Here is a 12,648-nt window from a genome sequence, read left to right as displayed (position 1 = left end):
CAGACCCAGTGGTCATCCCAGAAAATGAGCCAGAGCAGTAACCTGAGATGCAGAGAAACGTGAGAACATTCGGTGCCCAGGCGAACAGCTCCGGTGGCCCCAGCAACCTCCGAACTATGGCTGTGCAGCCGCGCTCAGCAACAGAGCTCACCAGGCCAGCCTTGACCCAATATGGACAGGTATGTGTTCTGCATGGTCCAAGTAATAGATAAGCTCTTCAGAAGAACTCTACAAACAAATGAAGTGGAGGTTTGAGATAACGACTTAAGCAATTTAGGCCATTCATCATACAGTTACTACACTCATATTTTGAACTTCACTCTTACATAATTAATTCAGCACAAAGGGTAACAAGCATATGTACTTGCTTCAGTTCAAAAGATGATAGTTTCCACAGCTACTGGTCTGCAGCTGTTCTTAAAGGTAGCAGCTGTGGCATTCCACTGTGGGAAAGAAACTGTCACACAACTCAACACCTCTTTCTCAGCACAACAGAAAGTGGGCATGTGTGTGACAAACACAAGGTGTAAAAAAAAAAAAAAAAGATGATAGTATAGGTATTTATACTACAGTTTATATCATTTTTAAGTACCTTCTGGTGTGTGCACAGGATAATGATTACTTTTAAGATGTCTAGTCTTGTGTGGTTAGATTCTTTTTTTCTTTGTTGAGATACTTAAATTCAACATTTTATAAATTATCTTGGAAGCACTTTGTATTTGGGACACAAAGACTTATAATCCTCAAAACAATTCTCTCAATGTGTCAGATCTGACTTTCCCCGTGGGTGGGTTCTTACAAGTTCACAGAGTAACTAAGGAGAATTGTGCAGCGCTGAAAGCAATTAAAAGCAGATGCACAACTTTTTCTGTAGAGTCATGGTAGTATGTCACTCAAGATACTTTTCTTTTACTCCCAGGCTTCACATACTGAAGAATGTTGCCCTCAAACTGACCGGAAGACCACCTTCCCAGCCTTTCCTACAATTTGCTGAGAATTCAATGGTGTTTGCACCCTCGTGGGAGGACCTTCTAGATGTTCTCTTAGAAGTCAAAGATAAGATCATTAATGGGCCTGAAGTTACCTTAAATTTAAAAAGGGAAAATGGCAGAAAAGCAAAAAGGAATGGTCCTGTTTTTGTAAAAAGACAAAATGGGGATTGTATGTGGAAATTAATATGGATCTTCACTATGGATAAGGAGGAAGTACAAGGTATTAATTGGGAAGGACAGATTTCAAACTGCTGATAGCGATTACCTCCAGGGTGGGGGTGGAGTAGGTCTTCAGGGAGAACAACTTCATAGACATGTATGTATGGGACACACAGGAACAAGTATGTACGTGCATTTACATGTTATACATACATACATATGCTTTTAAACTGGTGATAGTATAGGTGAGTTTTACTTTACTTTTTGCATTTCTCAGTTTTTTCAAAAGATTTTGTTTAAAAGTAGGCCAGCAGATGAAATTTCTGAACACATAGTTTCATTTGGTTCTCAACAAAACCTGGCTCTCTCTAACCTCACCTTTTTCCCTCGCCACACCCCTACTGTTTAAAATGCTGAATGGGCTTTTATTGGTATCATACTCTGGCTTAGGTGAGGTATGCTCGGACACTCAGGGATATCAACTGCTAAAATCCTAAACTCCTGGGACTTCCCTGGGGGTTCTGTGGCACCAGTTCAATCCCTGGTCGAGGAAACAGATTTCCCATGCTGCAACTAAGGCCCAGTGCAGCCAAATAAACTTAAAAAGAGAAAAAAATCCTAAAATACTGAAATTTCCACGTTTTAAGTTGTAAATCTTCCAACATCGAAATATTCTTATTTTTCCATCTATTATTTCTCATTGAGCACTGTGGCTTTCTAATTATTGGATGAGGGGAGAATAAGATACTTGATAAAATCAAATTAATCCTCTGAATTTATGCTGAAGTGGAAATCTTCATGTCCCCAGAATGTCAGGGTGCTACTTGTTTCCCACACATTGAGCAAGGGACCTGCCACAGCATTCCAGGTGCCTATATAATACTGTTCCTTACAGCATCAGACTTTACTTTCACCATCAGACACATCCACAGCTAAGCATCATTTCTGCTTTGGCCCAGATGATCCATTCTTTCTGGAGCTATTAGTCAGCTGCCCTTCGCTCTTCCAGTGGCATATTGGACACCTTCTGACCTGGGAGCTCATCTTCTGGTGTCATATCTTTTTGCCTTTTCATATTATTCACAGAGTTCTCGAGGCAAGAATACTGGAGTGGGTTGCCATTTCCTCCTCCAGTGCACCACGTTTTGTCAGAACTCTTCACTATGACCTCTCCATCTTGGGTGGACAGGCACAGCATGGCTCACAGCTTCATTGAGTTATGCAAGACCTTTGCCATAACAAGGCTGTGGTCCATGAAGGGGAACGTAAAGAAAAATATGCACAGGAACCTGGAATGTTAGGCCCATAAATCAAGGTATATTAGAAGTGGTCAAACAGGAGATGGCAAGAGTCAACATCGACATATTAGGAATCTGTAAATTATTTGCTCATTATCCTAATTATTCACAATTAGAGAATAATTAGGATATGAGCAAATAGTCAGACAGTATGTATTTCAGATTTCAGAAACATGCACACAGCCCATGAGGAAGTTGAAATGCCAAGGGCTAAACTCCAAAGAACTTGGAGCGTTGGACAGCATGAGAGATGAAATTGGTAGACAAGCTATTCCTAAAGAAAGCAGTGTAGACCATGGCTGTGCTGAAAAGAGAGGGTGTTCTCCAGGCCAAATTATGCCACGGAATACACATTTAAAATGTGTTAGTTGCTCCTATACCTTTGCTTTCTTCCCCTCTTGTTTTTATTCCTCCTTTCCCTCCACCCTGCCCTATGCCACATGCTTTTTTAATTCCATTGTTTTCTTTCATACTTTTTATCTTAATTGTTCTCATTTTTTTATCATCTGTCATTTCCCCAATCTTATCCTTTCAATCTGATTCATCTCATTTTTAGAATTGTTTTAAAATAAAGAATTTCTTTGTATTCCAAAAAAAAAGGAATCTGTAAATTAAAATGGACAGGAATGGGTGAACTGAATTTAGATGACCATTATATCTACTACTAAAAGAAATCTAGTAGCCCTCATAGTCAACAAAACAGTCTGAAATGTAGTACTTGGGTGCACTCTCATAAACAACAGAATGATCTTGGTTCATTTCCAAGGCAAACGATTCAATACCACAATAATCCAAGTCTATGCCCCATCCAATGATGCCAAAGCTGAAGTTGACCAGTTCTATGAAGACCTACAACACCTTCTAGAACTAATATCAAGAAAAGATGTTCTTTTCATCATAGGGAATGCAAAAGTAGAACGCTAGAATAACAGGGAAGTATGGTCCTGGAGTCTGGTCCCATCACTTCATGGGAAATAGATGTGGAAACAGTGGAAACAGTGTCAGACTTTATTTTTCTAGGCTCCAAAATCACTGCAGATGGTGATTGCAGCCATGAAATTAAAAGATGCTTACTCCTTGGAAGGAAAATTATGACCATCCTAGACAACATATTAAAAAGCAGAGACATTACTTTGCCAAAAAAGGTCCGTCGAGTCAAGGCTATGGTTTTTCCTGTGGTCACGTATGGATGTGAGGGTTGGACTGTGAAGAAAGCTGAGTGCCGAAGAATTGATGCTTTTGAACTGTGGTGCTGGAGAAGACTCTTGAGAGTCCCTTGAACTGCAAGATCCAACCAGTCCATCCTAAAGGAGATCAGTCCTGGGTGTTCATTGGAAGGACTGATGCTGAAGCTGAAATTCCAGTACTTTGGCCACCTCATGCAAAGAGTTGATTCATTGGAAAAGACCCTGATGCTGGGAGGGATTGGGGACAGGAGGAGAAGGGGATGACAGAGGATGAGATAGCTGGATGGCATCACCGACTTGATGCACATGAGTTTGGCTGAACTCTGGGAGTTGGTTGACGGACAGGGAGGCCTGGTGTGTTGCGATTCATGGGGTCGCAAAGAGTTGGACACGACTGAGTGACTGAATTGAACTGAACTGATGGTCCTGGAGTACAAAATGAAGCAGGGTAAATGCTTAACAGTTTTGTCAAGAGAATACACTGGTTGTAGCAAACACCTTTTTCCCACAACCCAAGAGACAACTCTACACATGGATATAACCAGATGGTTAATACCAAAATCAGATTGATTATATTCTTTGCAGCTGAAGGTGGAGAAGCTCTATACAGTCAGCAAAAACAAGACCAAGAGCTGACTGCGGCTCAGATCATGAGCTCCTTATTACAAAATTCAGACTCAAATTGAAGAAAGTAGGGAAAACCACTAGACCATTCAGGTATGATCTAAATCAAATCCTTAATGATTATACAGGGAAAGTGACAAATAGATTCAAGGATTAGATCTGATAGACAGAGTGCCTAAAGAACTATGTAGGGAGGTTCATAGCACTGTTGAGGAGGCAGTGACCAAAACCATCCCAAAGAAAAAGAAATGAAAAGGGCAAAGTGATAGTCTGAGGAGGCCTTACAAATAGCTGAAAAAAGAAGAGAAGAGAAAGGAAAGGGAGGAAAGGGAAAGATATACCCAACTGAATGCAGAGTTCCAGAGAAGAGCAAGGGGAGACAGGAAGGCCTTCTTAAATAATGCAAAGAAGTAATGGAAAACAACAGAATGGGAGACTACAGATCTCTTTAAGAAAACTGGGTATCAAGGGAAGATTTCAAGTGAGGATGGGCACAATAAAGGACAGAATCAGCAAGAACCTAACAGAAACAGAAGAGATCAAGAAGAGATGACAAGAATACACAGCACCATACAAAAGAGGCCTTAATGACCCGAATAACAATGATGATGTGGTCACTTACCTAGAGTCAGACACCCTGGAGTATGCAGTCAAATGGGCTTTAGGAACCACTGTTATTAATATGAGCAAAGTTAGCGGACGTGATGGAATTCCAACTGAGATATTTAAAATCCTAAAAGATGATGCTGTGAAAGTGCTGCACTCAATATGTCAGCAAATTTGGAAAATGCAGCAGTGGCCACAGGACTGGAAAAGATCAGTTTTCATCCCAAAGAAGGGCAATGCCAAAGAATGTTTAAGTTACTATACAGTTAGGCTCATTTCACATGCTAGAAAGGTCATGCTCAAAAATCCTTCACGCTAGGCTTCAAAAGTATGTAAACCGAGAACTTCCAGATGTACAAGCTAGGTTTATAAAAGGCAGAGGAACCAGAGATCAAATTGCCAACATTTGCTGGATCATGAAGAAAGAGAATTCCTGAAAAACAGCTACTTCTGCTTCACTGACTACACTAAAGCCTCTGACTATGTTCCAATTTGACTGTGTGGATCACAACAAACTGTGGAAAATTCTTAAAGACATGGGAATACCAGACCACCTTACCTGCCTCCTGAGAAACTTGTATGCAGGTCAAGAAGCAACAGTTAGAACCGGACATGGTTCAAAATTGGGGAAGGAGTACATCAAGGCTGTCATCCTTCCCTACTTCATCAGGTTTTCATGAGGACTGAGATAAAACACATGTACCTGAATACTAGCAAGCATTCAAGAAATAGTAGTTCCTCCTTTTTGTAGATACTTAACCATTATCCAGGCTTTCCTGGTGGCTCAGTGGTGAAGAATCTGCCCTAATGCAGGAGACATGGGTTCAATCCCCAGTTTGGGAAGATCCCTTGGAGAAGGAAATGTCAACCCACTCCAGTATTCTTGCCTGGGAAATCCCATGGACCGAGGAGCCTAGTGGGCTACAGTCCATGGAGTCGCAAGAGTAGACACAACTTAGTGACTAAACAACAAAAACTGTTATCTAGAGATGGAACCATCTGGCATGACAATGTGCTTATGGAAATCCAAACAACTCATTTGAGAATATTTTGTCCACCTAGAATGCCTTTTGCCTTATTTCTGCCTATCAAACAGAACCTCAAGGTCAAACTGAACCATTGCCTTTGTCTGAAAGCTTTTAGCCTCTACTCCCATTCCAGCCAAAAGTGAGTTGTTCACCCTCGGTGAGCACAGTATCTCCCCTCTCTTACAATATGACTTACATTGGTGAGTTTACAATTATTTCTAACTGTGATGTTGCCCTTCCTAGGCTATTCCCTGACAGCTCAGTTGGTAAAGAATCTGCCTGCAATGCAGGAGACCTTGGTTTGATTCCTGGGTCAGGAAGATCCTCTGGAAAAGGGATAGGCTTCCCACTCCAGTATTCTTGGGCTTCCCTTGTGGCTCAGCTGGTAAAGAATCCGCCTGCAATGCAGGAGGTCTGGGTTCAATCCCTGGGTTAGGAAGATTCCCCTGGAGAAGGGGAAGGCTACTACCCACTCCAGTATTCTGGCCTGGAGAATTCCTGGACTGGATAGTCCATGGGGTTGCAAAGAGTCAGACATGACTGAGCCACTTTCAGGCTATCAACTCCCTGAAGAACAAATAATTTCTAGCTCATGAGTGCATCCCTCAAAATGCAATGTTTGTAGAGTTTTCCAGGTAATAGATGTTTAGGAAATTTTTAAAAAACTAAATTATTAAGAAACTTGACCCTATTTTCCCACAGGAAGAATGATGCGGTAGGTGATTACATACCTGGTCAAGAAACTGACTTGAAATAAATTACAGATAGAATTAAGGATAGAAGCAAAGATTCAATAACTCTGAAAATAACTACACATTAATAAAAATAAAATATCAAAAAATAACTATACAAACAGTAAAAATGGACTTTAGGTTCTATAAAATGTACATTAAAATGGGAGCTGGTATATACAGTACATTGATCACAAAGGCCTCAGCATAGCACAGACATATCCATAACCTAAAAATAAAACTGCCCTTTCATATACTTTTTCTAACTTGTAAAACCAGCGATAACAAATACAAAACTTTCTTACAACTAGAATGATTTGGATGAGCAAGTTTCCTCAAAATGATGGCTTCCTTCCCCCCTACCTTATAACTACCCTCATAGCCGCAGAGCCATTCAAGACCATTCCTCCGCCTCCATCTTGCCCTCTGGCCCTTCCCTTCCCAGCACAGAAAATTCTCAGTCACCACTTCAATATGGTGCTGGCTGGGATCATTGGCTATGTTTGCCCGCTTTATATTGAGTGACTCTCTCTCCACCACAGGTTCTGCTCTCAACCATGACACCTACCCATAAGGCTAATCTCAGACACTAGTGCTTACTGACCACTTACTATGTGCCAGGCACCATGGTGAGTCCTTCAGAGACACGAACCAGCCCCAGCCTTGCAGATGGCGACTGGGAGCATACAAAGGGTGGTGGGCCAAGGACATGGGGGCCGGGGTAGGCAAGGGAGTCTTTGCAGAAGGAGGTTTCAAGGACAAGTCAGACAAAGAAGAGAGTGAAGGAACCACGTGTTCCTGGGGCATCGGGCTGTGGAAAAACAGGCCATGTGTGAGGCATTGCAATTCCTTTTTTTTTTTTTTAATTTTTATTGGAGTATAGTTGATTTATACAATTGTATTAGTTTCAGGTGTAAGTAAAGTGAGTCGGTTCTACATATATATATATCTCCTCCCTGTTTTTAAGATTCTTTCCGCATATAGGCCATTATAGAGTACTGAGTAGAGCTCCCTGTGCTACAAGTAGGTTCTTCTTGTTTTCTATTTTATATATAGTATTCCCAGCAAGTCTTCTGATAATAAATCAGCCAGCTCTGCCATGACACTCCTGGGAGACTGGGCAGCTAAGAATATTAGAACAACCAGAGTCAATCAAGGTCACTTGGGCATTCTCTCCAGAAAGCACAATTACATCGACTTATCTGAAGCCGTTACCCAGTCTAGCCTTAACCTGTGAATTCTCAGGCATCCTAACATTTTAGCAGTATTCTCTTAATACAACCTATCATATTCCGATGACTGCTGTTCCACCCTTCCCCCCAGCCCTCCCCCCTCCCCCAGCTCTGCAGGGAGCCAAGCTAGCATTCCATTCTCAGGGACAGCAGGGGGCCAAGCTTCAGACTAGGGTTCTCAAATTTTCACTTGTAGACGCACAACATGGGGATGGTGTCCAAATGCAGGTCAGGTTCAGCCCAAAGCTATGGCCATCCCTAGACTACATTTCTAACAGGGTTTCACACGCTGCTGTTCTGAGGACCACACTTTGAGTAGCAAGACTCCTGCTGAGCGGAGTCGGCAAGTCACACTGACTGACACCCGTCTCCCCCACACATCAGCTGAGTAACCCACTCTGAGCTCCAGGTTTCTCATCTTAAAACACGAAGTAACTAGAAAGTATAGGTTAGAAGGTGCCAGGCACCTGGCACCTGGTCAGCCTTCGAGAAAGGGTGGCTCTCACAGGTAGACCGAGTACCTTTTGGGATGTCCGCCACTGCCTCAGTGACTTTTCCTTCCACTTCCTTCTACCCATTCTTGATTCTACTCTTTCTGGCCTACTCCTTGGCCACGTCCTATTATTCCCTCTTTCACTAATATTTCTACCTGCTTTCAAAAATGTCATTTTTCACGTCTTCACAAATGAATTGCCCCTGTGACCCTCAGCCACCACCTTCTTTGTTCCGGGTGCGACTAGAAATTTGCAAGATGCTCTACCTGCCTTTGCCTCGTCCACATCCCACCCCACCACAGTCTCCACTTCCACCACTGATCTCCAAATAGAAATCCCATGGCCTGTGACATCCTTTATTTCTTGATGTTGTTGAACTGTTACATCCTTTACTTCCTGATATTGGTGACCCATCACTGCAGTGACTTAGGGAGAGGCAAGTAAAAGGCGGGATCTGACCACTGAAATGCAGTTACAGCACATCCCTTTACAGTTTGGAGTCTCTTCTGCTGGGAGTTTGGCCAGTGTTCCCACAATGTCATCATGTCAGGGATTTTATGAACAGTTTTAACCCCAAGGACTGGCTGAATTCCTGAACAAATGGCAAGGGATGAGCCTGCACTCTACACTTGGAAGGGCACTGTTTTCCGGAGATTTTTGACGTCCTGTGGGACTCCAAAACACCCCTCCTCTAACACCCGAACCCATGTAGCAGGTGAAGCATGCCCGGGCGACTGGAGTCACTCTAAGGAAAAGTCTCGATCCCGCCCGCCCTGCCGCACCTCTCAGAGAGAAGGTTGGTTCTTCTTTCTGTTCAAGGAGTTCTCCACATGGTCTGGTGGAGGAAGACTTCCCAGTCCCACCCTGAATGGGGGAGGGCAAGATGTAACAGCAAAACCATCAACAGTCACTACACCACCCTCTGTGCGCGTGCACCCCCCTACAGGCCTCATCAAGCAAGGTGGCTAGTCGAGCCTGGGATTTAGGAGCTCCAGGATCCCTCACCCAAATACATCATCAAGTCAGTCCGTTGCTTAACAGGTGCTAAGAGCACAGAGTAGGGGTGGGAGTGAAGGGTTAAGAGGGAGCGTGGGAGAAAACGAGATGCTGAAAGTACAAAAGCAAATGAAGCTGCTCAGTGGTCAACAGGGGTCACTATCCTTTAGCTGAATAACCTCTCCCATTCCTAAGGCCCAGCCTGTCACCTTTGTCCACCAGGTTTTTTTTTTCCCTTAGTGAAAATTAAGGACCATCAACTAAACTAATTTGGTGGGTGATACACATTGTCCTGTAAGGAGATCTCTTCAAGGAATCTGCTCATTGTTTATGTGTTCCAGGAAACATCTCCTTCTAATCTCCAATTAAATAAACAATTTCCAGGCTCACTTGTAGACAATTCATTTGCTCACTAAGGACTCTGCCATCACCTGAACTCTCTTCTGATTGCTCTCATAAGCCATCTCTTTGTAATCATTTCACAGCATACAAGAAGTCTTAAGAAAGCTGCCCACTGTCTGGGGACTGGGTCACCATGATGACTGAAGAGGCTGGTGAGAAACCTTGATTAAGATCTTGGTCTGAAGAACAGGGAGCAATGTGAGAGTCAGTAAGGGATGAGACAGGGCAGGGGCTTCAAAGTCAGGCGGGCACAGTGAGGGCTGCTAGGTGTGCTTCAGACTCCAGAAGAGAGATCTGTCTCACTAACCCCTGCGAGATCTGCCAGGGCAGATGGGTGCTCAGTGCAGCCCCTCTGAAGCTCAGAAAGGGAAGCACGACTCAAAAATGAGGCAACTCACTCGAACCTGCTGTGCGATGTTTTCTTGATATTTTTAACATTGATGCTAAACCTCCAGGAAGTAGGAAGAGGTGAATGAGTCACTCAGCTGATCAATGAGCAAATCTGAGGCAGGAGAGTGTATAAGGTGGGCTTAAGGGATAGAGAATGAATCAGATTCCATAATTAACTTTCAAAAATTCATGTTGTTTTTGAAAAACACTGTTTTATTTTTTACCAATGTTTTGCAATCATTATTACTTAATGCCTACCAAACTTTCTTATTCAGGAAAACTCTCCAGAGAAAAAAGATTAAGAAAATAAGGATTAAGGCTATAAATGGGTCTACAGAAATCTGTAATTTTTTTAGCTCATTCAAAGGCTTCTGCATTGGAGGCTATGACATGATTTGTTGCATGAAATCAGTTCACTAAATATGATCCTCATCTTTTAACATTTTATTGCTAATGATTTTCTCTAAATTTATAATATTGTATAATTCCATGCCCAATAAACCATTCTTTAAGTTCTGTGGAGATATGCAGTTTTCCACATTATGAATTCCTAGTAAATTAAACACACACACACACACACACACACACACACATTCTTACATTTACTATATCCTGTGAAAATACTAAGGAGAGAAGCCTGAGGAAAGGCCGAGCTCTCCATCTGGTTAAACACTGGTTCAATGTGTGGAACAAAAATCCTTGTAGATGACTTCAACTAGGTTTTCAAAAACTCAATTCAGCATTACATAATATTTGTGATTTGTCAAGTAGAATTCTCCAGAGGAAACAAAGCCAAGAAATAATAAGAAAAAAAGAGGAAAAAAAGAAAAAAATGTAATAGAAAATAAGAAAAAATAATAAATAAGCCCCATGTTTCATCCGGGAGGGCTTGAAGGCAGAGTCCTCCAGACTTAAATTAGGAGGGCAGGAACAGAGACAGCTGATTCTCACCATCCACGGTAGTTACAGTCTATAAAGTCACTGCGAACACTGAATTAATAAATACTGAACCGCTGCTCCTAGGGGGAAGCTAGGGTTAGGTTCCTGCAAGCCTCTAGTCACAACATTTTTGTCAACCAACCTATATTATAACCTTGTTTTACCCATGTTTCTGCTGAAAGATATCTTGTTTAATACGTTGATTGATTGATTAATATTGAACACATGGCCAAGAGCACTGGAACCCATGACTGAAGGAAGCTTATCTAACACATGTATGTTCTTCCTGACGCAGCACAGCTTCTGTGCACTTAGGAATACCAGATAGCACTTCCACACGGTGCTTAGGGGCTCCTTAAACAGTGCAATCACCAACGAGAAGCACCAAAATGTGGAAATATCACACTATACAAACTGTGAGACGAGGACACTTGTTTAGAGACTAGAGCAGAAACAAGAAGGCAGAGAGCTCCCTTGTTCAGCCTCTCCACCGGGGACGTGCATATTGGATGATCCAAACTGTTCACTGCTCTGCCCATGTCCCAGAATGACCATAAAAGCACTGCAAGTATTGATTTTGGGGTTATAAATTAATTTTAGGGCATAGGCAAATACAGAATGCACAAGGAGTGAGGGATGATATTGCTATGTGGCAAGCTACTCAAAGGCACAAGACCCCTCTGAGGCCCCCTGCCACCCCACCATGCTAGGGTGCTGTACCCAAATTCCCTGAGCAGCCCAGTCAAGGCAGAGTTCACACTGAACTCTCTGAAAGGCCCTGAGAGAGGAGCAGTTCTAACACCAGTTTTAGAGGAGGTACTCCTACCTGTCCCCCAGAAAAGAAGGGGAAGTAGAGAGACTTCCATGTCTACACACTTCAATCAAGGATGATGTGAATGATCTCAGAAGGGCTTGCAGTTTAAACTTCAGCCCATTTCCCCTGCGGGATATTTAATCTTGAGATAAGTGCCTCTTTATCAAGCATTCTGCCTTTTCAAATTAAATTCTGGAAGAACACCCAAAGAGCTATTCTCCTCATACTTTCCGAGCATGAACAAACAAGGGATGACCAGATGGAAGGGATCCCCAAAAGAGAAGGCACCACTTAGAAAGGCCACTTAAATCAAATCATCAGATTTTCAAGACGCCTATGATTCTGAAGAGAAAGGACAATGATATTTTCCAAGGGGGAGTTTTTAAAAGTTCAAAGGTGACTGACAATTTAAAAAAAAAAACCCATAAGATTTAGGATAAATAAAAATATGGTTAAAAAGACACTGGATGAAGCTCAGAAATTGTCGTATTAAAGACATTAATGAATTAGTTACTATGGTTGAACAAAATAATTCAGCTCTGAGCTTTCTGGCAATACATAAGAAAGAAAATATTTTGATACACAAATTTTCATCAGTAGATAAAAGCAAACACAACAGACCATCTCAAATAGAAGAATATGTTTTGTCAAATAGAAGAATATGTTTTGTCGGTATTGGAGGCCAGTGGGCACTTATTGCCCCATAAAATCACCGTTATTTATCATGTCTTGCTTTCCGGGTCAGCTGATGTTCTA

At 42.2% G+C, this 12,648-nt stretch overlaps 1 protein-coding gene and 1 non-coding gene across 7 annotated transcripts in view; one reads left to right on the top strand and one right to left on the bottom strand.

Annotated features, from left to right (window-relative positions):
* Window positions 1-12,648, bottom strand: part of PDE8B (phosphodiesterase 8B) — a 264,149-nt gene that overhangs the window by 139,981 nt on the left and 111,520 nt on the right. The gene's annotated exons all lie outside the window — the stretch shown is intronic.
* LOC133256300 (small nucleolar RNA SNORA41) lies at window positions 390-523 on the top strand. Its single transcript, XR_009739173.1, has one exon. It is a non-coding gene; the product is annotated as a small nucleolar RNA SNORA41 (small nucleolar RNA).

This window comes from Bos javanicus, chromosome 10 (genome assembly GCF_032452875.1).
Source record: "Bos javanicus breed banteng chromosome 10, ARS-OSU_banteng_1.0, whole genome shotgun sequence".
In the NCBI taxonomy this organism is placed as follows: domain Eukaryota; kingdom Metazoa; phylum Chordata; class Mammalia; order Artiodactyla; family Bovidae; genus Bos; species Bos javanicus.
The sequence above is the reverse complement of the archived record's forward strand: the minus strand, read 5'-3'. Positions and strand labels throughout refer to the sequence as shown.